At 38.3% G+C, this 23,892-nt stretch overlaps 2 pseudogenes; both read left to right on the top strand.

Annotated features, from left to right (window-relative positions):
- The window catches only part of LOC124974373 (olfactory receptor 2T6-like), a 147,216-nt pseudogene extending 129,482 nt beyond the window's left edge, over positions 1-17,734 (top strand).
- A 3,981-nt stretch (positions 17,735-21,715) lies between these two features.
- Positions 21,716-23,472, top strand: LOC124974372 (E3 ubiquitin-protein ligase ZNF598-like; annotated as a pseudogene).
- The last annotated feature ends 420 nt before the right edge of the window (positions 23,473-23,892 follow it).

The raw sequence follows: 23,892 nt of genomic DNA, 5'->3' as shown, positions 1-23,892 counted from the left end.
TATAAAAAATATTCATTGTTATTTAGCAACTAGAGAAAAGCAAATCAAAACTACTCTGATTTCATCTCAATGCAATCAGAATGGCATCTACCAAGAATACATGCAACAATAAATGTTGGCGAGGATATGGGGAAAAAGGTACATTCATACATTGTTGGTTGGAATGCAAAATGGTGCAACCATTATGGACAGCAGTATGTAGATTCCTTAGAAATCTTGGAACAGGACCACTGCTTGACCCAGTTATCCCACTCCTCTGTTTACATTGAAAGGACTTAAAATCCACATACTACAGTGATGTAGCCAAATCAAGGTTTATAGCAGCTGAACTCATAATAGCTTAACTATTGAACAAATGTAGGTGACCTCAACAGATGAATGGATAAATAAAATGTGTATATCTACATGATGGAACATTACTCAGTCTTAAAGAAGAGTAAAATTACAGCATTTGCTTGTAAATGGATGGAAGTGGAGAATATCATACTAAGTGGTGAACCAATCCCAGAAAACCAAAGATTGAAAGTTTTCTCTGATATGCAGATGCTAATTCACAATAGAGAGAGCTAGGGAAGAAAAGAGTTACTTTACATTAGGTAGAGTGGAGTGAAGGGAGAGGAGAGGATATGGGCGGTAGAATGGATGGTAGAATGAATCAGACATTATTACCATATGTATATATATGACTACATGACTGGTGTGATTCTAAGTCATGTACAAACAGAAGCATGAGCAATTATACTCCATTTATGTATATGTCAACGTGCATTCTACAGTGTTGTATAAATAAAATTAGTCCAATTTTTAAAAAGTAGATTTAAAAAAGATACCAACTTCCAGAAAAATAAAATAACAATAATATTTGGCATCAAATGGGTGTATATGGAGACTTTCATGCTAAGTGAAATAAGCCACTTCCAAAAACTCAAAGGTGAAATGTTTTCTCCAATGTGTGGAAACTAACCCACCATGGAAAGGGTTAGGGGAGGAATAGAAGTGCAGGAGATTAAACCAGAGGGAATGGAGGGAAGAGAGTGGGGATAAGCAATAGAAAGACAGTGGAAAGCATCAGATAGTTTTCCAACATAGATATATGAAAACAACAGATGAACTCCACCACCATGTACATTCATAAGAACGTAATGCTAACCAGAATAAGATATATTCTATGGTTGAATAATTATATCAAAATCAATTAATCTGCCATGTATAACTACAAAGAACAAATAAATCAATAAAACATACTAAGTAGTATTTCCTGGGTTTTTAAAACATTTTTGTAACACTGAAATAAAATTTAAAAGAAATGAAAAGGGCGTTTTAGAACGAGTTTACTCTCTTCCAACTTTCCACCAAATGAGGACACAACTGTTAGGAGAGACTTTTCTCCCTCTGACCTCCAGAACTGTGGGGAAAAATTATCTGTTGTTCACGAATCTGAGTTTTCACTAATAGGAATTAAAACTGAGAAATTGAAATAGTTACTTACTAATCATCTAACATATAACAATACCTTCAAAACCGGAGTTCTGTGATGGAAAGTCACTGCTTCTGCTGGCCGGTGGGTGTCTGTGCAAGGGGCAGGCCTCTGCCACCAAGCTGTGTTGCAGCTCATGACAGTGGACCATGCCACCTGGTGTTGCAGCAGACCCTAGGACCACACCAACCGCCAATAGCTGTTTCTTCTTTCTGGATTCTCCTCCATGTCAAGGAACAATCTCCGCAAACTGGTCCCAAGCAAGCCCAGGAATAGGCTCCACAAAGAGTCCCCAAAGAGTCCACGAAGAGTCCATGCTACAGTCCATGAGCCATAGCGAGTTTCTCTGTCAGAATGCGCTGCCAAGTGTTTATATAGCACTTGGTCCACTGCTATTGGTCCAAACTTATGCTAATTGGGGTTTGAAAGAACTACCAATGCTATTGGTCCAACTTTGCTATTAGGGTTTGAAAGCTGGACAATGCTATTGGTCCACTAATTAGAGTTTGATACACACTAACGCTATCGGTCAGTTTTTTTTTTTTTTTCTGAAAATTCATTCATAGCAGCCCCAAACTCCCATACTGAGAATAACCCCAATGTCAATCAACTTGTGAATGAATGGAGTGGAATGTAGCTAAATGGGAAAGTGCTTACCTTGCATTCCCAAAGTGCTGGATTCCATCCCTGTTTCAAAAAAAAAAACAAAAAAAAACAAAGTAAAACAGAGATAGAGAAAGAAGAGAAACCCAGAAAAAGAAAAAGAAAAAAAAAAAGCAAGTAAAAAAAATTTGTCAATACTCAAAACTAATGAAACTATAAATGTACCAGACCTTTTTTCCACTTATTTTTTTATCTATCCAAACAAAATATACCCATTCAACAATATTATGTGCCACATTGTTGTGTATAGACTTCATATGGATTCCTCAGCATTGTCTTCACATATCGCTGATTAACCACATTTCTAAGTGATCTTTCTGAAAAGTCAAAAGTATTTGTGCAACTTCTTTTACTAAAATTCTTCTTTGGTTCTCCTGAGGATGAAACCCTTGTTTTCTGAGGGTTTGAGAAATGACCTGTCTAGTTCTCCTGCTCCCTTCACACTGCTCCCTCACCCACCCTTGATAAAGCTATGCTATTCTGTACTGTCTCTACTACACTCTGTCCCCTAAAGTGGTAATACCCTGAAACCAGCTGTGACTTAGATGCATCCTCCCACATCCCTGTAGGAACTGAATTCTTAGCTCTACCCATACCCACACATTCCTTCATCTGAATTCCTTTCTTTACTCTTCTCAGATGTAAGAATTAAACATGCCTATCCTAAATCCCATGGCATTTGAAGACCAACTTTCCAGAATTTTTATCACAATATATTGTAATTGTTAATTATTCTATTTCCTCCTTGTATGAGATTTGTATTTTCATGTCTAGCAGAAAGAAGGCATGTACAAATAATTAATAAATGAGTCAGACTTCATATTAAGACATCATACATTATCTAAAATATGCTTCTTCTACAGAGGTTGAAATTTAAACCTTAAAATTAATATGGTTTACCAAAAATGACTTAATGAAGTTTTCCTGGAATTATTTATTTTTATTTGTCATCTTCCTCCTGTGAATACTATAAAATATTTCCTCCCTACACTGTGGTTTCTCCCTTTATGTGGCACTTCCCTACATGTCTCTTCAGGCCACATGTATATTCTTGTATTTCAATGACAAAGACAACATTTAGGCTGATCTTTCTATTCTCAAACTTCTAAAGAAGATTTCAGCTTTTGTTTAGTTTACATTGCTTTTCTGTTTCCCTTGCACATGTCTCCACTGGCAGAACAACCAATATTTATTTTAGGAGAACAATAGCTTTTTTAAATGAAGGAAAATAAAAATATGGGGCTTCCTTGAGCTTAATAGGATCTGTTCACCATGAAAATACTACCACATTTTCTGACAATGCATGCCAAGCATTTCAAATACTGAAGGATGCTTCTTAGCTCTAGATTAAAAATCTGTAGAATCTAGACTTCTAAGTAGTTCCCTTCCATGAAATACCAAAATGTTTGTGTTTGTCTCAGACTACTCAGTGAAGCAAATGCCAAGACAGAATTTGACTTGTAAGTGATTTACTGGGGAACATGCCTATGAAGGCAAATGGAAAATAAGTAGGAAAAAAAGGCTAAGTAGGGAGCCGACTGACTTATATAAGTATCTTCCCTTTGTGACAGGGAAGAATGTAAATGTGGATAACAGATATTACACTGTAGTACAGTTCTAAGAATATATGGCAAGGTCAATGGGAAGCCCTAGAGTCATAGTCACCATCAAAAACAGTACCATACATCCCAGGAAATAGCTTGACTTAGTATTCCTGCTAAGTTCAGTGATTAGTTGGGAGCACTGGTTAGGGAGTATTGCCTCAGCTTAAATACATGCTGGATGTCGGACCTAAACTATAAACTAGGTCAATTAGATTCCCATTGTTAGATCCCAGGGCCCATGTGCAAGTTTGGCATGGTATGTTTTATATTAAATGAATGAGGTCATTAAGGAATTGCCTTTTTGCAACAATCATTAAAACTTTTATCCATAGTTGGTATTCAATTTTACTTACAGATGATAGAATTTTAAAAAATTGTTGATGCTACAATGAATGGACCATTTTACTTTATATTTGCAATCAAAAAATCTGGTGGATCTCATTCTTAAATCCATATCCTCACTGAATATCACAGGTACATAATATCAGCAATAATGACTATTAAAATAAACATTACCATGTGTGCATATCTATTTTTAATGAACTGCATACATATATATGTCTTTATCATTTTATGCATGCTAATTTATAAAAACCACTAATGAGTAGATGAGAACATAATGATAAAATGCTTGATTAGATTTTTATCACCACAATTAAGGTCATTTTTAAAGATTTTTAATGAATTCAAAATTGTGAATTCAAAATCATATGCCAATCACATGTTCTTTAAAATATGACTCAGACAAATTAAGGTTTTCTCCCTATTCTCCCTATTCATACTTTCTATCACATAAAGCATGAATCAACCCTAATGAGTCCCATGCATTTGTATATGTGTCTCATTTTCAAAAGTGCTCATAATTTGAAACTTTCTGATAAGATTACTTGTGACTTTATAAATTACCTCAAAAATTTAAGGGTTACATGAAAATACTGCTGTTATGAATACAATGAAATATAAAAGATGGCACTATTATGAAACCACTAATAGCCTTTGTTCATAAAGAACGTGGTCAAAGAGTGTTAGCCACTAAGAGAAAAAGACATATTTAGGGGTTAACTCCTATACTAATGCAACTACCAAATGTTCTTTCCTTTTGTTTCAGCTGCAAATTGGAGAAACTTATCAAGAACCAACCAAGATCACCAGGATCACCCAGCCACTCTCTCTTTTTTTTTTTTTTAGACTACTAGAACAAACTTGATTCATTGTAATATCAAACTTAGCTTGCCAAGAGTGCTTCTGTCCTCCATTTAATCTTTTTACCTGTGCTCTATGACCTTGAGCTGAGCATGCCCATAAAAGTTCTGCCACCTTTCTTTCTTGAACTATGGCCCTAAACTACATATTGTGAGAAATGTACATCCTGAACTGAGCATGCTCAGGAATGTACTCACCCCTAAAGTGCCTTTCTGTATGAATATGTACAGATTCCCTAAGTGAAATCTCTGTGCTTCTTCCTCAAAGGTAGTATTGATTTGCAGATCACTCAAGAGGTCTCCATAATCTCTGTTTGTAAGGAGATTCTTTCTTGATTGTTTTATCTTTTGGTCATTCTCACAGAATGACTCACTCAGACAAGAACACATTGCTTTCAGTAACAAGATGAGACTTGTTTGTGTTCTATAATTTTTTATGGATTGTTTTAAGACTTACTGATGTTTGTAAATTATTTGGCACTGATTTCAAGATTTCTGTTCTTATTTGCTCCTTTATGAACTTCAAAGTTCTGTCTCTTTCACCTTTTTAGGATAACTATTGAAATTTACTACAAAAATTTATTTTCCTTTCTGTACTCTGCATATATCTAAAGACAATTGCATGCCTATAATACAGGCAGATTTGCATATGATCATTGTGAATCTGAAGATTTCCCACTTACTTGTATGTTTACTGTCCTTTTAATGTATATCCTTACTTTGCAATTATATTTTCATCTATAATGAAAGCACAAACTGTAACAGGCATTTCCCTGAGAAACTGAAATGCTTTTATATTAGTATTATTATGTTTTCTGTTTTATTATATAGTTCTAATGCTTTCATTATAGAAAAAAATTAAGGAAAAATATTTTCTTTACTAGAAAATTCTCGTTGAGATCTAATCTAAGTTTTAGGTCAGAAATTTTATTAAAAGTTATATTACAATAATATTTTTTTAAAGCACCATGTTAATCTTTTAATCAAGCTCTTCCCTGAATTATTGATAGATTTAAATTATCTGGGCAATTATTTTTTTTTCTTTATTTTTTTTTACATTTACATAGGGTAATGATGTTTATTTTATTTTTTCCCCTCCCCCGACCCCTCCCACCCCTCCCACCCCTCTTTTCCCTCTACACAGTCCTTCTTTCCTTCATTCTTACTGCTCTCCTTAGCCTAACTCTAAACCTAACCCTAAACCTAATGCTAGCCCCTCCCACCCCCCATTATATGTCCTCATCCGCTTATCAGCGAGATCATTCGTCCTTTAGTTTTTTGAGATTGGCTTATCTCACTTAGCATGATATTCTCCAATTTCGACCATTTGCCTACAAATGCCATAATTTTATCATTCTTCATTGCGGAGTAATATTCCATTGTATAAATATGCCACAGGTTCTTTATCCATTCATCAACTGAAGGGCATCTAGGTTGGTTCCACAATCTGGCTATGGTGAATTGAGCAGCAATGAACATTGATGTGGCTGTATCTCTGTAGTATGCTGATTTTAAGTCCTTTGGGTATAGGCCAAGGAGTGGGATAGCTGGATCAAATGGTGTTTCCATTCCAAGCTTTCTGAGGAATCTCCACACTGCTTTCCAGAGTGACTGCACTAATTTGCAACCCCACCAGCAATGTATGAGTGTTCCTTTTTCACCACATCCTCGCCAACACCTATTGTTGCTTGTATTCTTGATAATTGCCATTCTAATTGGGGTGAGATGAAATCTTAGGGTAGTTTTGATTTGCATTTCCCTTATTACTAGGGATGTTGAACATTTTTTCATATATCTGTTGATTACTTGTACATCTTCTTCTGTGAAGTGTCTGTTCATTTCCTTAGCCCATTTGTTGATTGGATTATTTGTATTCTTCGTGTAGAGTTTTTTGAGTTCTTTATAGATTCTGGAAATTAGCGCTCTATCTGAGGTATGGTTGGCAAAGATATTCTCCCACTCTGTAGGCTCTCTCTTCACATTTCTGATAGTTTCCTTTGCTGAGAGAAAGCTTTTAAGTTTGAATCTATCCCAGTTGTTGATTCTTGCTTTTATTTCTTGTGCTATGGGAGTCCTGTTAAGGAAGTCTGATCCTAAGCCAACAAGTTGAAGATTTGGACCTACTTTTTCTTCTATAAGATGCAGGGTCTCTGGTCTGATTCTGAGGTCCTTGATCCATTTTGAGTTGAGTTTTGTGCAGGGTGAGAGATAGGGGTTTAATTTCATTCTATTGCATATGGTTTTCCAGTTTTCCCAGCACCATTTGTTGAAGAGGCTATCTTTTCTCCATTGCATATTGTTGGAACCTTTGTCTAGTATGAGAAAATTGTATTTATTTGGGTTTGTGTCCATGTCCTCTATTCTGTACTATTGATCTACCTGTCTATTTTGGTACCAATACCATGCCGTTTTTGTTACTATTGCTTTGTAGTAGAGTTGAAGATCTGGTATTGCAATACCCCCTGCTTCGCTCTTGCTACTGAGGATTGCTTTAGCTATTGTAGGTTTTTTATTCTTCCAGATGAATTTCATAATTGCTTGCTCTATTTCTGCAAGGTACATCATTGGGATTTTAATTGGAATTGCATTGAATCTGTATAGTACTTTAGGTAGTATAGCCATTTTGACGATATTAATTCTGCCTATCCGGGAACATGGGAGATCTTTCCATCTTCTAAGGTTTTCTTTAATTTCTTTCTTTAGTGTTCTGTAGTTCTCATTGTAGAGGTATTTCACCTCTTTTGTGAGATTGAATCTTCGGAAAGAGAAATTAGGAAAACTACCCCATTCACAATAGCATCGAAAAAAATAAAATACAATAATATTTTTAAAAACTTATATGAAAAATATATATATCATTATTAAATTAGTCTTTATATTTTATTTTATTTGAATATATCTTTAGAAATAAAAAGAATTCCCAAAATTCACAAGGTAATTTTTAATGAAAATAATACTATCTTTTTTTTATTGTAAACAAATGGGATACATGTTGTTTCTCTATTTGTACATGGAGTCAAGGCATACCATTTGTGTAATAATAAATTTACATAGGGTAATGTTGTTTGATTCATTCTGTTATTGTTTTCCCTTCCCCCCACCCTCCTACCCCTCTTTTCCCTCTATACAGTCCTTCCTTCCTCCATTCTTACCAACCTCCTTAACCCTAACCCTAAACCTAACCCAAACCCTAACGCTAACCCCTGCCACCCCCCATTATCTGTCCTCATCTGCTTATCAGCGAGATCATTCATCCTTTAGTTTTTTTGAGATTGGCTTATCTCACTTAGCATGATATTCTCCAATTTCATCCATTTGCCTGCAAATGCCATAATTTTATCATTCTTCATGGCAGAGTAATATTCTGTTGTATATATATATATATATATATATATATATATATATATATATATCACAGTTTCTTTATCCATTCATCAATTGAAGGACATCTAGGTTGGTTCCACAATCTGGCTATGGTGAATTGAACAGCAAGAAGCCTTGATGTGGCTCTATCTATGCATTATGCTGATTTTAAGTCCTTTGGGTATAGGCCAAGGAGTGGGATAGCTGGGTCAAATGGTGGTTCCATTGAAAGCTTTCTGAGGAATCTCCATACTGCTTTCCAGAGTGGCTGCACTAATTTGCAACCCCACCAGCAATGTATGAGTGTACCTTTTTCCCCACATGCTCACCAACACCTATTGTTGCTTGTGTTCTTGATAATCGCCATTCTAATTGGGATGAGATGGAATCTTAGGGTAGTTTTGATTTTCATTTCTCTTATTACTAGAGATGTTGAACATATTTTCATATATCTGTTGATTGTGCTTGTACATCATCTTCTGTGAAGTGTCTGTTCATTTCCTTAGCCCATTTGTTGATTGGGTTATTTGTATTCTTGGTGTAGAGTTTTCTGAGTACTTTATAATGCTATTCTGTTTACTGTTTTGTATAAGAATTTTTAAAGTAAGCATAAATTTACTATTCTGTTTTTCATTCCACATGCATATGGTCAGTCTAAGAAAATATATGTATATACTGTATACACACACACACACACACACACACACACATAGATATATCTACACACACATGAATTTATTTACTTATTTATTCAGGGAGTTTAAAAAATTCACTGGTATTGGATTATGTGAGCCTGTGCATTTTTGACCAGAGTAAGAATTATTGTTTTATATAATTGCTAACACATAGAAAGCAAAAATTAGAATTTGTTCTTTTGAACCATAGCTCACATTTCTTCTTTGTTCTTTGTGGATCTTCCTTAGGATTCCTCCATTGAATCCTCTGGGATTCCTCCAGCTTTACATTCATTCCTAAATCTCTTGCCATCTGAAACAGGAAACACTTCCTCAAACCAATGATCTCCATTTCTTTAGAATGCTCTTTCTGTTGTCAAAGAAATATTTCCTGAAATCCCCTTGTGCTGGCTGTGATCAGTTTTCTATTTCCATCCCGCAGAAATCTTCCTTAACTTCTTCACCTGGAATTGTCCTTATAAATCCTTGGCTTACCTCCTACTTGGCAATTCAGCATCTCACCTACCTAGATAACTAATCTAACTTTGGTCACTTCCCTTGTTTCTCATTATAATGTCAATGCATATCTCTTTTTCTAATATTTTTTCTTTTAATAAGTGAACCCAAACATATTCTTTATACCTGCATATTTTTCTACTCTTTCTTGCCCATTTCCTTCCCAATTGATTCATTCAAAAAACTGGGTATTTTCTCAGACTCTGGTTTTAGACATCTCTAGGGATGTATTAATTAACAGTTGGGGTATCATAAGTAGAGGAATTCTTTCTGTCACTTCATTTCTGTATTATGAGGTTGTTGCTATTGGTGATGATGATTAGCATGCAAAACTTAAGTCATCTTATTGTTTTAAAATTCATTATAAATAGTACACTCCCTTTACTGCTTATACACAAGGTGGACTGATACTTGCCCTGAGACTGCTCCCTGGTATCTGACCTCTTCGCTTCACCCTATCTTAATTGTCTAAACATTGTCATGTACACTCAGTGCTTCCACTATTATCTCTATGCCCTTGGTTTGCTAACCAATATACCCAGACTAAAACTCTGTTCTAAAAATCTAACCAGAGAAGAAATATCTACTCTGATTTCACACATCAATGTAAATATGACCAATTTGCAAATAATAAGATCATATGCTAAAATATTATGTATTAAATAATATAATTTAATATTAATTGCTGAAAATTTCTGGGAGTAATTATGCTAAAGACTAAAGACTTTACATAAATTATTTCATTTAATCATCATACCCATCCTATTAATTAAATATAATCTCCATTTTACTCATGTATATTCTAAGAGAGATTAATGAAGTTGCATAGCTAGTAGGTATCAGAAATCAGAAATCTAGTGAGTGGCAGAGTAAAGTTTTGAAAGGAAGCAGTATGACTGGCCAACATTGTCTCCTTCCTTCCTTTTTTCTTTCTTTTCTGCTTTTTCTTTCTTTCTTTCTTTCTTTCTTTCTTTCTTTCTTTCTTTCTTTCTTTCTTTTTGTGGTTTTAGGAATTGAACTAGGCAAGCACTTTACTACTAATCTATGCCCCAGCACTTTTTATTAATAAAAAAATTGATTTTGAGTCTTGCCAAGTTGTCTAGGCTGGCCCTGCACCTGTGATCCTCTTGCTTCAGCCTCATGAGTAGCTGGGATGTACCATCATGCCTGGCTTATTTTCACTTTTTTAAAACTTTACTTTCAATTAAGTCTTTCCTTGGTTTCATCTGCCCTCATTATTTGCTATTTGAGCTGTTGTAGAGTCCTAATTTTAAGAGGACGCTTATATAATTTTTGAGAATGTTAACCTGAAAGCCAAGCTCCCTTTATGTTTTTAAGCATTGTTATCCTGTGCAAGTTACTCAATATTTCTGGGATTTGGTTTTCTCATTAGTAACAAGTACATAAAAATAGCACAACAACATAGGATTATGGTACTTGGACAAATATTTTTATTTGTTGTATGTCTCAGTGGTTTATATAACCACTGGTTATATCTACCTATCTGTCTATGTATTGTAAGTTTCAAGTGTTATACTATGATGTGTTTCTCATAATGATTCTGGTAGACAACTTTTGCAAATATTATGTAAATGACTGTGTACTGGCTATTATGTTAGTGTCTTACCATGCATTAAATCTGTGCAAAACATCCCTGCTCATTCTTTTTTTTTTTTTTTTTGCAGAATACAGGTAACCAAATGGAAAAATAAAAGGCCAAGATAATTGTTGATTTAAAAAAAACTATATCTGAAAGATAATAAAATAATCAAAATATTTGTTGGTAGATAAAGAAATATTCTCATCCATAGTCCCAAATGGGCTGCTATATCTGAAAGACTGGTACATACATTGATTCTCATGTGCTAACCAGTGCAACTGTCCTCTTTTTTTTTTGTCACCAGTACATGCCGTATAAAAAAAAAAATTTGTTCTTTTTAGTTATATGTGACAGTAGAATGTATTTTGACATATCATACTGTCCTCTTGATTTTCTTTCATCAGCTTATTTTGCCAGGTATTGGGTAATGTTAATTGTTGTAAATAATTCTTTTGATTTATTTAGATTTGCTGGAGGCATCAGTACAGTCTGCATGTGAATCATATTCTCATTTTCAAAAATAAAATTAGCTTCAAAGTTCATGGTTGTTCTTCTTAATCTAGATTGGCCCCCATAAAGTTTCCAAAGTTCTCCAACTGATCCCAGTATACTGGATAATAATTTTAGTTCATTAATTTGTCTACAGTTTATGAGTTCAAATACATTGGGTTCTTGTTTATGGCCAACTTCAATTGAAAAATTGTCAAGTATTCTGGCCTATCCTTTTTTCTTTCTATTTTTGAAGATACTGCCTGTAGATCCTATTTGGAGCATGTGTTATTCTTGATCTTGGGTAAGCTATTTTGTTGAGAGCCCGACGTGGGTAAAACTAGTTACAGCTAGTAGAATAGGATGCCAAGAAGTGTGCACACCATCACTCCCTTCTTTGGTCCCCCTGTGGTGGCAGCACATCCCGAAGGCTGCTGATGTTGTTATGCGCTCAGCTGGGTTGAGTCAGATTTTCACTCCCACTGCTGCCGTAGACTTCTCTTCTGTTTTCCCTCCTTTCCTACCCATTCACACTCTTCTCAAAGGCAAATTTCATGAATTCTTTTATTGAAAAAATATAAGCAATTTTTTACATGCAGTAAAATTCAAATCTGGACGAAAGTGTGGATATTCACAACATTTCCCCCTATCTCCAGTCATCACAGAAGAACTTATTGGTTATTACTTATCAGGTATTATATCTTTGATATTCAGGGAAGAATGATGGAAGAATGTTGGTTGGATATTTCCCAGAGTATCTAAATTGATTTTCATGTACGAGAAGCTACTTAATGAAAAAGGAGAAAAATCTTAAGACGTATGGTAGGCTTATGACCCTATGGAAGGAGGGATATTCAGAGGGGTTGGAGCTTGCAGGGGGACAAGAATGGGGACAGGACAGTGTCATTGTGTAAGTCTTTGGAAAGAAAAGAATAAGGGTGTCTTCATATCTTCTTAGATAATACACACACACCCCCATGGTCTACTCAAAAGCCTTTTACTAAAGACATAGTATTTTGAAGAGGTTTTGAGTCAGATTTTGTTTCATTTGAATGTAATATTATTTGGGAAATAAATCTTAATGTGGGCATCAAAACGTTCCAGTTTTATTCTAGTTACTTGTGTTAATAACAACAAAACACTAAAATTCAATTAATGCTAACAAGTATTATCTGAGTTAATTTTTCCTCTCCCGTAGGTCCATGAGTAAATTCTTGCATTTTTTAAACAATTAAATTTTATTCCAAATATTGAATTTTTTTTTCATCTTTCTGTCTCTGACTAGTCAAATTTTCTCTTAACCTTTCATCACATTACTAATGATTACCCTGGTTATAAGTTGGTCAGTCATTTATCAGAACAAAATCATGTTTCTGAATATGATGGCTTTAGTGTCACTTGGTTTTTAGCTCTGCAAATTGTGCACTTTCTACATGCTATGGAAATCTGAACATTTGAAAGAAAAAACTCTTCCAGATAATCTGCATCATGTGTGCATGTATATGTATACTTGAGATTGTAAACATTTCTAAAGTTAAATATTTCCATTTTCATTATCATAGTTTCTTCAAAAGCAAATATAGTCCAGTCCAGAATTAGGTTTATTGTTTTTGTTGAAGTTAATAAATATATTTTCTTATTTATAAGAAAAGTTTATCAATAATCCCAAACATACCCATGTTTACCTGTAAAAAATTTAAATCAATCTTTTTCTCACATATTTCAAAAGTTAATTATCACCATCAAACCTCATCACTGATGCTTATTCAAACTTCACCTAATATTTCTGTCACAACTACACTGCTGAGCTCCACACATCTCAGAGCTTTCCCACATGATGTAGTTATATCATTGCAATTGCAATCTCTTTTGCCCTATAGTGTTTTAGGTATCTATTTAATTAGTTAAGCCTTTCTGACTTAGGTATAAACCTGCCTGCTATCCTATTTTAGAGTGGTAATGCATTTTTGTGAAAAAATTGTTCCATGGGAATGGACTTAATGTATTGAGCATATAATGTGTTTTTATTTAAAAGTGAAATTCCAGAATTATTCCTTGCTCATTTTTAACATTACCTTAGATGATACTCTGTATGTTTCAGCTGTTCTGATTTTTGCATCTTTTGTAAATTTTTACATTTGCTTTCTTTGAAGGGTGTGCATACAAGTTCAAAGTGGTTGTTCATCCTTTATAATGTTGTAGCTGTGATTAATGTAGCTGTTTTTTATCTAATTCATGTGCCTTCTTAAATCTCTTGAACACTGATAATCCACGTGACCTCTTTCACATTTTTCCAGATTTTGGAACACACATGTGCACACACACATACACATGCTTTCAGGCTTCCATTTAAAATCTCCTGATTGATTATATTAGTGCTCTTCAGAATTATATCTTTTTATTGGAGTTTTAAGTAAAAACTTACTATTTCTGACTACTTCAGTGAGAGAACAGTGGTGGACTCTTGGTGAACATGTAGAAATTGATTGTATTCCCTTCATGCAGAGGTGACACTGGAGAAGGGACTCTGAGGCAGCACTCAACTAGCAGCCAGATGATGGGAAGTGGTGGAAGAGCAGGTTGAGGGGCTTTTCAGAACCTCAGCTCAACCTGCTCTGTCATGTGTCTGATTCCTGGGATTGCCCCACTGCCTCTGAAGACTGGCTGGGCACACACACATACTCACACACACTCACCTGTTAAGAATACCTGTACTCTGTGCACTTTTGCCACTCATGTTTGTATTTCAACATGCATTTCAAATTAATTCTCTGTTCACTAATACTAATATTACATACTTTCTTCCCTCTGCTTCTTTGGATTCACAAAATGAAAAGTAAGACTAGTATTTCTGCACAAATATTGGGACATAACTGACTGCTCACACCCCAGTGTATCTCAGACTGTCTTAATTTTTGATCCAGACATTATCAAAATTGGAAACTGAATCTAATATTTTATGCTGTATTTTAAATAACTTGATAATTTCAATATGACCTGGGCACAGTGGAAAGATTTGGTACATGTGTGCCCTGTAACAATAAAATCAGAGAAATTCACACATCCATCTCACCAAGCATTTTTCCTTTCTCTATGTTAGAGCAACCAAAATTCCCTTCCCACTGTTATGAAATGCACTGTACATGTGGTCAGCCATCACCCTCTGGACAGCAATTCAGCCACTCTGGCATGTGGCTGTGATTTCACATCTGCTGACCACTGCAGTTCTGCCTCTGGGTAGGACCATGCCCATTCCTGGGAGGTCAACCTTGGGTTTGCCCATGATTTCACAGGGCAGTGTTCCCATTAACCTGATTTGTGTTGTTTAGCATGGTGTCCTACAGGTTCATCCAGATGGCCACAGATGGCCGGGCCTCTTGGTTTGTATGGATAAATAGTTTTCCTTCTGTTCATGTTCCCACAGTTCCTGGGCCCATCTACTTGCTCTATGCTATTAGGTTACCTTCTGATCCTGTGTTGGACAGTGTCTGATGGCACTGTAGTACCTGGGAAGTATGACCTCTCCTCAGCATGCTGGTCATCTTTTGTTGAATGCATGCCTCACATTGGCATTGCTGGGTCCCTAGCAGTTCCAGTTTTAACTTTCTGAGGTCTTCAACACCATTGGCCATCACAGTTGTCCTGATTTATTTTCCATGCACCATGTACAAAGGGTCCCTCTCTGCATCCTCACCAGTTCTTGTTTTTGGTTTAAGCTGTTCTAACATATGAGGCAGCCATGTGTGATGGTTTGGTCTATATTTCCTGGAGCTTTTCCTGGAGCTTCAAATTTTCCACATGTCTGCTTGCCATTTGCAGTGCTGGGGTTGCTGCACTTTAGTTGCCTGTGATCTCTGGGGTCCCCTCCAAATCATCTTTACCCAGTCTGTGGGATTTTTTTAAAGTATTTTATTATTTTTATTATATTTTTGAGATGAGAATGAGCCACACACAGCCTGGATGTCCATTCTCTTTCTGAGACTCTGGGAGGTTTCCTTGTGCCCTCTGTTCTACAAGGTCCTTCAGAGATTTACACCAGCCAACATCTCTAGAGTTTGTGACTGATAATACAGGATTTTTTGCGAGAGAGAAAAGGTATGGGAAGAAAGGTCCAGACAGAAGGAACAGCCTGGATTACCCTGTCTTCCCCAGATGTGGGTTTTCCTCTTGCAAACCTGTAAGAAACACAATGATGTAAGATTTGTAAAAGCATAACAATGGGCTCAAATGTACAAAAGGGACACTTTTTTTTTTAAAGAGCAGAATGAACATATAGTAAAGTTTAAACAGATAGTTATAACTTTTGAGCTGCAACTTAATTCTGCTCACAGTACTTTTAAAAGCAGTTCTGATCTCCATACCCTGCCTAGAAGAGCACCCCTGGCACCTCCTGTCCCTCACATCCTGCACATTTGTGCCCCTGCCATCCTGGTACCATTAAGCTCTGGCCATCAAATTCACCACTCACCCTTTAGAGCACCATCCTGGTCCCCCTCCTGGCCATATTATGTGATCCTGCACTGTCCAAACACAGCTGTACCCACAGCCCTACCTGGTGCTCTGGAAAGCACATCCCCTGGCTACTTCCTGCTCTATTTCTCCAATAATAAAAAATCTAAGGTGTGGAACATTCTCTACTACTCACTACACTATTACCAGCAGTGTCTCATAAATGCAGGTTTGCAGTGAGCGTGAATGTAACATAGATGAGTGAGTGAAGGAGGAGCTAACAACCATGGCCAAGGATTAGATAGATGAGGTCATCCTGTCCACTGACACTCACTGTGGTTTCTAGCTGTGACTAAAACTTAATGGTTATTTGTAGCTGAGGCATTTCAGTTTTCAAATTTGTTGAAAATTCCCAATTTAATCAAACGTCTGACTAAACTATTTGGCTATTTGAATCAAAGGTCAGTCCTCTCTGGAACCCTGGCCTTCTGCCTTAATAACTAAACTTTCTCACTCTGAGCAGCACTTGCCAAGTGTCCACTTGTCTCATTCCATCAAAACCAAACTTTCTAGTTGCTGCAAATCTAGCTCACCAAAAATTGCCTGATGTCAATCATACAAATAATCATAACTTACTAGTGCTTGCTTCATAGACACTTTCACATGGTCTGCCACACCACTGTGACTCTCATCGGCCCTTGCATCTCTATTTCCCAGTTCAAACACAAGCCCATGGATTAAATACAACCTTCTCTGTCAACTTTATGCTGGTGAGACTCTTTCCTCACAGTTGAACCTCAGGCATCCTCTTTGCTGTCATCTCCATCACCTTCTCTGTTTCTCTGTTTCCATGACAGCCAATGGAACTGTGATTGACTGGATTCATGATCTACATGTACCCCAGCTGCATATGCCCATGTATTTCCTCCTCAGCCAACTGTGCTTCATCAACCTGCTTTATGTCTCTACCACTGTCCCCCAGATGCTGGTGGACTACCTGATTGACAAGGAGACCATCTCCTTTTCTTCTCATACTGCCCAGTACTTTCTCTACCTGAGTTTGTGGAGTTCAAGTTCTTCCTGCTGGGACTCATGTCCTACAAAAGCTACATGGCCATATGTAGCCCACTGCACTACCCTGCTCTCATGAGCTGATGCATTTGTTGGTTCATCCTGGCCAGCTCCTGGTCTGGTGCTTCTCTGGACAGTTTACTCCTTATGCCCACCACCATGGGGCCCCCATTCTGAGTCTCCCACAAGGTTAACCATCTCTTCTGCAAGCTACCCACCCTGCTGAGACTGGCCTGTGGTGACAAGGCCACCTATGTAATGGCAATATACATCTGCTGTGTCATGATGCTATTTATTGCTTTTTCCATTGTGTTCACAACTTATGCCCAGATCTTTCTCATGGTGAACCATATGATATCAGCAGAGAGGAAGAGAAAATCCTTCACCACCTGCTTATCACACATGATGGTGGTGAACTTATTCTATGGGAACACCTCCTATAGGTATATGCTTCCCCTGTCCTGCCACATCCCAAAGATAAGATCTTCTCTGCCTCCTACATCATCCTCATGCCCCTGTAAAGCCCTCTCATCTACACACTGAGGAATAGGGATGTGATGGGGGTCTTGGGGAGGGTAAGATCCTGCCATGGAGGAGCCTGCTGTGTGATGAAGGAGGGACTATAACATAGAGAACCTGTATGTGTGTCCCAGGGCAACTAGGTTGCACCATGAATGGTGTAGGCCATGCTGGCGATGGTTTCCAAGGCCAGTTCTGCAGAGTGCTCCTCAGGATCCCTCCAATCAGAGTCCTGGCACCTTGGGAATGTGCACACGTGGGTGACACCAGAGTCCTGGAAAAAATGGCTTGCCCTTTCTTTGTTCCACCGATTCCAGTTCTTCTCTGATTCCAGTTCTCTGGTTTCAGTTCATGTGGAGAACATCCCCAGATGTCCACTTGATATTGTATAACCTGCACATACTTGATGTCATAATAATGACATTATAAACTGTCCATTGTTAAATTGCAAGGAACAATGAGGGATGTCACCATCTGAAGGGGACTGAGCATTGCCAAATCTCCAAGGGAACCCTACTCAGACTGCCAAGGGGGTTTGAGGATCCAGGTATCTTTTCTTTGAGTAGCAACTGAAAACTTTCCTCTGTTATCTAAATTTGATTCTGGAAAATTGTGAATCATGAGTTCTTCAGGAAGTCAACAATTCATGAAAATATATATTTTATATATTGGTTAAGACTAGAAAAAAATGCTGAATCAGATATACCTGTCCATTTCAATTAGAGGATCTCTGAGGGAGTAATTAAAGCATACCTTCAAGTAGTAGTTGATTTTAATGCAAATACTATTTGCCAAACCATTGTATAACTCTTTATACTTTTTGTACCTACCAGTCAGTCTCTGAGGCAGTGCACATTCAGATTACTTGGTGGTGTTGAAAATGGTTTATGGAACCTGAAGCAGAAGCAACCCAAGTCATCTTACCAAAGTCACTAGAATCATATCTGTTCTCATCTATTTACACCGAGTGTCAGATCCTGAAGGAAAGGGCACAGCAAATATTGCATGGAGTTTAACATATGTTAATATGTGTTATAATGTATTACCTATATATTATGCCTCTAAAAGTAGCCTTAATTTTCACAGTTTTTGGGAGAAATCTCTCTTAAGTACCAGTTACACAACTTACCTAATTTATGGTTAACTGTCACTTACTATACTGTGAAATGTGAGCACTGAAAATAGATTGAAACTAAAAAAGACCATTTGAGGAAAAGTCCTTGTTTTTTGACTGATGCACTAATATAGCAATGAGAAATCCCAGAGTGATATGTCTTAACAGAAATGAGAAGTACTAGGCCAAAATTAAAAGAGAAGTTCAAGAATCCATGAAGAAAGGGTTTCTGTATATATAACCAATTGTAAGCAGAAGGAATGAAATATTGAGGTGTGGTGTGGTGTGATGAACAGGAATGAGAGCAAACCTTTTTTTTTTATCTATGCTGTATGATTTCTTTGTAGAATACAATAAACAAAAGCATCATTGCAATGTTGTAAGTGTTTTCCCATCACTAATGTTCAGTCTGTTCTCTGTCCAGCTATATTACTTATGCCAGACTATGCAGAACAATACAGAAAAAAAAAGTCAGATGGAGAGGACAGGAGACAGAAAGCAGCTATTTTGGTTTTGGAGAAGGTAATGTATAGCTTGCATTTGATTTTCATGAGGGAACTTTGTATTCCTGTCTTCGTTTGGTGATTTTAAACACTTTGATGTTCCACTTCTCCAAATCCAGTTAGGTTTATTGCAAACTGAAACTTTCCTTCCTACCAATCAAATCTACTGGATTCAGATCAAATCTACCCATTCATCTCCTGTTCATTAGTCTGTGTTTGTCCATCAATTATTACCTGTGCATCAACAGAGTGCTGATTACTGAGTTGTCAATCAATTATAAATGGCTTTGTTCCTGTCATAAAATGTCAGTTAATCTAATCTGACCTTGGTTGGTTGTAATTCATCCTCCAGCTTCAGTTTCCTCCTCAACCTTATTTCTCATCAATCTACAAAATATTATCCATTCCATGCATGCGGGTTATTTTCCCTATATACACCAAGATTTCTAGACTACTTACCTCCAAGGAAGGAAGAAAGAAATGAGGGATGTATGGAAGAATGGAAAGAAGGAAGGAAGAAATGAAGGAAGGAAGAGAAGCAAATGCCCCTTTTATCACTTTATTGAAATTATATAAACTTTCTGAAATTTTCCATCAAGACTCAAATGATAATTCAATGAAATTTTGACAATTAGTCAATAATACTATTAGGGATTGTATGTGTGTGTGTGTGTGTGTGTGTGTGTGTGTGTGTGTGTAAAGGGAATAAAACAGGACAGTTTGATTGGCCTGATATATCAGGCCATAAATAGTTCAGTTATTGAACTATTTAAGGTCCATTCCTGGATAATTCACTTCTGCACAGCTTAGCCTGCTTGCATGGCATTGGTCATCTTCATGTTCCTATCTGTGGTGATTGTCTATTATTGTGCATATTAACACCTGTGCTTTCTGAAGGTCTTTTCAGTGTCTTTGCCCTCTTTTGCTTAGCTTAGGGACTTATGCATCACTTTTTAGGTTCACCTTCCCCTCTGTGAATGAGGGGTCCCCCCAGCTCTTAGCAGAGATTATGAGCACTCTACACCATGCTCAGAGATACATGGACAAGTAACTGCCATGGTCTACTAAAATAAGGGCTGTTTGCCACATCTTATACTTGACTGTATTTCTTTCAGAGTATCCTGAGGAACCCCATGGAGGTCTCCAGAAGCTTCCCTTACCAATTACAAAAACCTGGTGCACCATGGGGTGGGTACAGGTCTAGATGAGAACTTGAGGGGTGCTATAAGAAGTCGCAGAGAGCAGCAGGGAGCTCCACTGCCACCTGCTCCTGGCAATTCCTCCTCATCCAGAACTGTTGCCTAGATTCTGATCTGGGACACTAAGAGTATTTGTAATATGAAGGATAATCATACTGAGTTTGTTTTATTGCTTTTGTTTGTTTTAAATGTTTTCTTGGCTATTCATAATTTTTACTTAAGGAGAGGATAAACAGAATTTTTCCTTTCTTCATTTTTGTGTGACATTAAAATTAAAGAATCAGGAATTGAAAGACTTAGGAAACAAACTAGGTGGCATGTTGCTAGCACTGGGACAGAGTCTTTGCATGATGCTCTGTGGGAAAATCCCCTACATGACAGCTGCTGACTGTAGGGCACAGGGTTTCCAGCTTAGTTGGAAGGAGAGAACTCCAAGTCCTGCCTTCTTCACAGACTTCCCATCTATAAAATGACTGTGATCATATCCTCCCAGAAACAGCTCAGTGCTTTCCAGACTTGGGAAAATAGAAAAAGATACATCAGGCAGTAAGGAGGAGTGGGATGTAAAAATCACTGTGGTAGTGTTTTAAAAAAATCTAATGGACACCATTAGTATATGTTTAAATAGAGCCTTTCTCATTGAAAACTGAAAATAGTCATTTTTTAAGTTTTAATTTTATTTGTTCTAATTAGTTGTATATGACAGTAGAATGCATTTTTACATTTTGATAGATAAAACATAAATTGAACGTAATATATAGTTCCAATTACAATGAAATTTACAAACACAAGGTATAATTCCATGACTCCTAATGTGTTCACAGAATTGTTCAATTATGACAAAATTTAATTTTAGGCATTGACTTTTTTAGTGTTGCTGGAATTGAACCCAGAACCTCATGCATGCTAATCAAGCATTCTATCACTGAGCTACACCACAGGTTCTTGCTCTAAATTTTGGTTTTGAGACATGGTTGTGCTAAGTCACCAAGATTGAATTCAAACTTGTGATCCTCCCTCTTTAGTGTCCTAAGTACTTGGGATTACAGGTGTGTACCATCATGACTGGGCATCATTAAAATATCCTTTATCAGCATCTTTCCTGGAATGTACTCATAATTTAGTATTGCATTATATATTTTTTATTTATTTTAATATTAATGTAACACAATTCCATGTGTTCAGTGTTCTGCTTTGTCATTCCTAATAATTATTTCTACCTAGATTTATGTAGATTTTACAGCATATCTTTCACCACATCAAGAAATTAAAATGGGGGAGGGGACAGGAGCTCCGCCATGGCGGCATGGGGCCCTGGAAGCGGTGGCTGCGGCTCCCAAGCTGGGCGGCGGGAGCTGCTTGCTGTGCTGCAGGGATTTGGAGGCCACAGCGCTGGGCCACTGTGACCATCCGGTGTGCTACCGCTGCTCCACCAAGATGCGGGTGCTGTGGGAGCCACAATTCCCATCCAGCAGCTGCAGCATGAGGAGCAATATGACATCGACTTTGCAGATGGAAATGTTTGCATTGTACAGGCAGCTGTTGCAGCTTGAGTGCCCGCAGTGCCCCCAGCTGCTGCCCTTCGACCTCTTCTGGGATCTGGAGCAGCACATGCAGAAGCAGCATGAGCTTTTCTGCTGCAACCTGTGCCTGAAGCACCTCAGGATCTTCACCTATGAGCGCAAGTGGTACTCATGCAAGGACCTGGTTCAGGGTATCCTGAAGACACATCACACCGCGGACACCCGCTCTGCAAGTTCTGTGATGAACGGTACCTGGACAACGGTGAGCTGCTGAAACACTTGTGCTGAGACCACTACTTCTTTCACTTCTGTGACTCAGATGGGCCCAGGACTACTACAGCGACTATGCACCCCTGCGTGAGCACTTCCCAGAGAAGCGCTTCCTGTGTGAGGAGTGCCGCTGCAGCACAGAGCAGTTCAGCCATGCCTTCCCCATGGAGATCGACCTCAAGGCACACCTGACTGCCTGTCACAGTCGCAGCCATACTGAGGCACACCAGAACCTCCAGGTTGACCTGCAGTTCAGTTTTGCACCACAGCACTCATGTCATAGTGAGGGGGTTGTCAGTGGTTAGGACTCCGGGGAGGTGGACTGGTACAATCCCCAGGGTCGATCGGGTCAGGCCAGTGGTCGTGGAGCCTAGCAGAGCCTTCAAGGAAGCTGGAGGTACAAGAGGGAAGAAGAGGACTGAGAACTGGCTGCTGCCATCTGGGCATCAGTGGCTGCACAAGGAGACTCCCAGGAGCGAGGACCGGCAGGAGGGTGGCAGTCATAGGAAGGAAGAGGACGCAGCCCAGGGTCAATGATCCCCGCTACCTCCAGCGCCTAACCCGGGCTCAGAGTGAAGGCCCAGGCCCCAGAGAGGCCTCAGCAATGGTCCTGAAGGCCAAGAAGACTGCCTGGACCCGGGCCCAGGGCTCACTCCCCAAAGCACCCTCCTCCCCACTATAAAACTCAAGGATGAAGATTTCCCCAGTCTCTGTGCTTCTACTTCCTCCTGCTGCACAGTGGCAACCCCAGGTCTTGTGGGGCTGTTGCTGGTGTACCCTGGTCCCACTAGAGGTAGAAACACCTTCCAGAAGGAGGACTTCCCTGCTCTGGTGTCCTCTGCATCCAAGCCCAGTACCAACCCATCAAGCCTCATCTCTGTCTGGAACAGCAGTTGCAGCAAGAAAGGGGCTCCACCCACTCCAGGGGCCCAGGCTGACCCTGGAGCAGCCAGAGTCCAGAAAGGCTGAGAGGGGAGCAGTGGTGGATAGAAGGGTGGCCTACCCCCTGTGGAGGAGCAGGGCAGTGGCCTTGGTGCCCAGGAGCTGCAGAGAATGTCCACTAGGGCAGCTGCTTCTCTGTTGGGGCCAGCCAGGGGAAGGAAGGGCCGGGATGCCAGGACTTCTGCTTGTGGTCACAGCCAGAGGCTCCAGTGTCCCAAACTGGGCCCTCATGAGCATGAGCTGAAAGCTGTGGAACCCCTGGTGCTAGAGTTGACTGTCGAGTGTGTGGTGTAAACAGTTCATAATTCAAGAGTGTTCGGGATTAAAAGCAGAAAAAATTGTGGTACTTGAAGTTCAATCTTTGTATGAGACAAGCTGAATATGTGATCTCAAGTTGCCTCTGATCTTTCATAAGACAGTTTATATTCAAATAAATTTATTTTGCAGTAAAAAATAGAAATTAAAGTGTTTTGAATAAATAACAAAAGAACCAAATATCTCTTCTTCTTATGAATATCTATGCAGTGCTTTTGCCTAGAATTAAATATCCTATCCTTAATCCTCTCAACCACTCCCACTCAGTAGCAGAAGAGTGTAGATTAGAGTTAGTCCCAACAAGTTTGAGGAGAGGACATTTCATGAGAGAGTGATTAAGGACCTGGAAGCTCCTCAGGGGCAGTCCTTGGTTGAGGTCACAGGCTGTGTTCACCTCAG

Source organism: Sciurus carolinensis, unplaced genomic scaffold (assembly GCF_902686445.1).
Source record: "Sciurus carolinensis unplaced genomic scaffold, mSciCar1.2, whole genome shotgun sequence".
Taxonomy (NCBI): Eukaryota; Metazoa; Chordata; class Mammalia; order Rodentia; family Sciuridae; genus Sciurus; species Sciurus carolinensis.
The sequence above is the reverse complement of the archived record's forward strand: the minus strand, read 5'-3'. Positions and strand labels throughout refer to the sequence as shown.